Raw genomic sequence first — 4,976 nt, 5'->3', positions numbered from 1 at the left:
CCGTTTTATTCACCTTATTCCGCCCCGCCCATTTTTAATTCTTCGTTCTTCCACATTTTGTCAACCGTTTTCCGCTGATAACATGGCACAGTGCATTCGGTAGCTAGTTTGGTGGTTAGAAGATTGTTTGTAGTTCACTATAACTTTAGCGAAACGACAAATATCGCTACTGCTGTAAATGTTTTAAATTAGGAGCATAATAATAGTCTTATAATGTCTAATCAATCGTCACGTGGTTAGACGATATGAAGCGGCCACGGCAAATAACCTATTACCTCGTCCTGTCAGAAGGAGTTGATGGAGCAGCATTATTAAAGTACTTATGCCTACAGTCCAGTAACTCACCATTTCGTTTTTTATGTGGTAATGTACCATGATACAATTCATTTGCAAACTTGCCAAGACTTAATCCTTCAAATCAGGTAACTTAAATCATTTTAAGTGGAATCTACAAAGCTCACATATGGTTTAAGAAATTCCTTACAGGTAATATCTGATCATTGTAAAGGTTTATATAGCTGCATGGCAGGTAACATCTGATCACATAGTAAATGTTTAATATAACTGCATGACATTTGATCACATTGTAATGGTTTAATATAAATGCACAACAGATCACATTGTAAAGGTTATAACTGCATGGCAGGTAACTCAGCCCGTGATTAATTCACATTGACGGTGAACAAACAAATCTGTTAAAAAGCTAAATGTTATACTGTAAGCTATTTATAATCGAAATAATCGATATAACGTTACGCACAACCAATTGAAATATCCAAAATTGTCCCCATGGTGTATTAAACTCTTTTAACATTTGATGCTTCGATGTGAAAGCAGAGAAATATTCTGATGACGACGCATTCGCAAAGCAGGCTCGATGTCTGAATATTTTCTTTACTTTAAACTTAATATTTTACCTAAAAATGTATAAAGGGCATCTTTATTACATCAAGACAAAAAAAATCATACATACCTCCTTTGTAGCCTTGCTTAAATGTATTATTGGTCATTTCAGATAAGCGCTGTGTCTGAGGTAAAGTTAACTGGAATTTTCCCGGTCTTTTCTGGACACGACCCCTCCCTCTCTTTGTGATTCATAACTTACAGAGGTTAGTTAAATGAACATTCACATCACAGAGACAACTCACAAGTAGTTAAGACAATGTGTAACTTTAAGTTTAACTTTGTGAAAACTTACAGACTTGAGTTGAATATCTAAAACCTGCTGTGTGTAGTAGAACTAAATAGCAAAAGTAAGTACACATAACTTAATGAGGCTATAATGTTTTACAGTGTGTGCTGGGTTGTTTTGTGCCTTACCTGTAAATATGCCTAGTCACGTTTTATTGTTAAGAAGGGAAGTTCCTGTCAAGTATGGTGTCAGTCCTGTCTAGTCTGTTTATTGTCATTGTTCTTGCCTTGTTTTACCCCCTCGTAGGTTTTTGTTTTCATTTCTGTTAAAAAAAAGTACTTGTGTGCTCATTAGCTGTCTGCATTTGGGTTCTGTCCACCATTCATGACACTAATTATATAATAAAAACAGTTACAAATATTTTACAAAATACATAACAATGCAGTTTGCACCAATGTAATGTGCAACACTTTCCATTTTACTACCAAATTGTAAAATATTTATTCACTTAAAATATTAGGTTGAATTGACTTGCATAACCAAGTTGTTTTAACTATAGGCTGCATTTTTTTACATTGTAGTAGATAACAAATATAAAGAGAGGTTTTTACAGGAAATATTCTGCAAGTTATAGAGAACAATGAATAATATAATGCATGATTGGATGTGTAGTTTTATACAGTTCTGTGTGCCTGAAAAAGTTGAAACAGTGCCATCTGCCGATTTCGATTGCATGGTCACATTTTGTACATGTCACATTTGTGAGAAACTCATGGTCACATTTGGGAATCTCTGCTGCAAAACACAGTACATATTTGTAACACCTCTGCATTTTCTCTCAAATTGCCTTTTGTATTTGCAATATGTTTTCTGTTTGTTAGCGAGTTGAATTTTCCCTTTGCAAAGCAGATTGAGTTTGTTTGAAAAATTCTGGATTTGTTTGTATAATTATGGCACAAAATTTGCTCCATAGAAGCCTCTTTGTTGGATTAAGATTATAAAAGAGTAGACAAATTTGTCCCTACTAGTAACATGGGTTCAGAGAATGAAATGTTTTTATATGTAGGACAGAGCGACCTCTTGTGGTAAAGTTTGGTGATCCAGGTTCGATTGTAATGTTGTTACGGCGAGTAATGGCATATAGGGAAGGTAAAACATTGCACTTTTTTACAGTTAAATGTGTAACTTAGTTTCCTAATAACCAAACTCTTGATTCTGTTACCCATCTATCACTTTAGTGAAAAAACATTCTGGTGAATTTTCATCTTTAACTTCTGCAACTGCTTGACTGTTTTACAGAGTAACACCTGGGGCCTATTGCACAAAACTAGGATAAGGGATTAAGCCGGGATATCTTGGTGATCCTGGCTCAATTGATACGTGATCCGGTTGCACTAAAGCTGGATAGGGGGCAGGAGGATATGTTATGGTATAAATTACCATGGAGATCTATTCTGTGGAGCTAGCCTGCTCCAGACCAGGCTAAATTCCAGGATCTATTTAATCTCATCCCTTATGTCACTCAGCAATCACCACAAATGGAAACCAATAATTATTTCACTGCCCAATAAACATTGTTATCACATATAACTAGACCAACTGTAATTTTATTAAATGTTTGTGATCATTAATTTTTATAATTTTGGATAAATTATGATTTTTAGATGATGTTGCTATCATTAGATAATTTACAGTTTCCTAAAGACTATAAGGCCATATATAAAATGATAGAACATTAGGGCCACAGAGAAAAAAAACAGACAGAGAATGAAGTCGTAATATTGTAACTTGTTGTTTTAGAGGAGGACAGTTGTTACAATAACAGTTGTGGGACATTTCGTGGAATTGTACTTCAGTATGGTTTCAGAATTGTTATAAGTATCAGGACTGTAAAAACAATATGCATCTTTCCACAGAAAGAACCAGCCTCAAATGTATGACTTTCTCCTTTCCTCGGTGTGGCCCTTATACCATACACATTTCATATAAATATAAAAGCACAAAGTGTAACATTGTTTCTTTATTGAATAAGGACAAAACAAAGCAGGTAAACCATCAGCTCCTTTCGAAACTGAAGTCACACAGTGACTCTACAAGATGGAAAGCACAGAATCAAAGCATATTATACAACCAAAGGATAAATACACATTCAAAGGTCTGTATATAACACACCCTGCATGTCTGCACACTTAAATAAATGCAGGACAAATCCATACACATTAACTGAACAGAAAATTTCAGACAACTGAAAACAAGACAATTAATGGATGCAGTAGCCTCCCTACAAGCTTGTATTACAAACAGTATACACACAGTATACAGCACAAACATCAAAAAAATGTGAAAGCACACATACTGACTAAAATAATTCAACACCTATTGGTCCCTCAGCAGCCGACCACTGTTGTCATCAGGGAAGATTTCCGGATTGTCCCAGTCCATGGCTGGCAGCACTCTGGGTGCCCTCTCCTTCCTCAGGCAGGCCACATTGTAGAGGACACCACCAGCCACAGTAATGTCACATGCCCTCACAGGGCTGACCCTTAATTTGTGAAGGCAGTGAGAGCGTGCCTTCAGGAGGCCAAAGGTCATTTCAACTCTGGCCCTAGCATGGGCATAGTTGTAGGCCTGCTGTGCTTCCTGGGGGTCTGTGAAAGGTGTCAGGAAAAACGGCTGGCAGCCTTACCCCCTGTCTACCAGCAACACACCAGAGAATTCACCTGTCAACACAAAATCTCATCATTACTTTTAAAACACAGTGATATTGTTGACACAGCCATTATGTAAAAAGTGGTTATATATGGGTTGTGTGGCTCACCTTGTGATAGGCGCTGATAGATTTCAGAGGTCCAAAAGATTCTGGAGTCATGGACTGAGCCAGGCCATTTTGCCAGTGTTCAGTGGAAAAGATAAAAAAGTTATGTTCACCTGAACATTAATGCTGTAAAAAGATTTCATACTTACAAAATCTGCCTCATGGGCACCTGAGGGGGCTTTTATCCTTATGTGTGTGCAGTCCAGTGCACCAATGACTCTGGGTCCTGTAAAAGAAATGAGATTTTGTGATGGCTTCCAATGATGACTCCTTTGTATAGTACTTTCACAAGTTTGACATGATACCTTATGCCTTTTGGAATCCAGCGAGATGGTCTCCTCATCGCCGTTATGTGCTGATGAAATGGGGCCTTGACCCCATCACATTTAAACGGATTCATATTGAAGCTAGTAGACAAGACGTTCCAGGCCTACAGTATGCCTTTGATGGAGTACTCACTGGATCAGCATCGTCAGGTGCTCGTGCTGGTGGCTTTAACAGTAACACAGTGCTGCCAGACACTACAAGGCAATAGGCAAACCAAAGTCAGACAGTCCAAATAGATTCAATATGAATGTGATTGTGTCCCATGTAGAGATGGAAGAACATACCTTGTATGAAGCGGGTGGCATCTTGTGAGGGACCTATGCTTGTCTCTTTTCCCCCAGGGATCCCCTCCAACAGGCCTGCCTTTATTTAGCTCCAAAGCTGGCCTCTGCTGGGGTGAGGTCAGCTTTTGGTGACCCACCACCCGTGCCTTATCTCTGGGTATTCTTTTTCACTGCTAAAACAGTACAGACAATGTGTGAGCAGGCACTTTCTGGGTACAATCTATGCTTGTGCATTATTAAGTATTAGTCAGAGCCCTTACCATTCTGCAGATTTTGATTTTGACCTTCTGCCATGTCCGTTTTGGCCCGGTCATATTTAATCTACATCACACAACACCACACACAAAAAGAGAGACTTTCTTTAACACACAAGAACATTCAATGGAGTCACACTGCAAAAAATGACTTACTTTGTATT

The sequence above is a fragment of the Paramisgurnus dabryanus genome, chromosome 19 (assembly GCF_030506205.2).
Source record: "Paramisgurnus dabryanus chromosome 19, PD_genome_1.1, whole genome shotgun sequence".
Lineage (NCBI taxonomy): Eukaryota > Metazoa > Chordata > Actinopteri > Cypriniformes > Cobitidae > Paramisgurnus > Paramisgurnus dabryanus.
The sequence above is the reverse complement of the archived record's forward strand: the minus strand, read 5'-3'. Positions refer to the sequence as shown.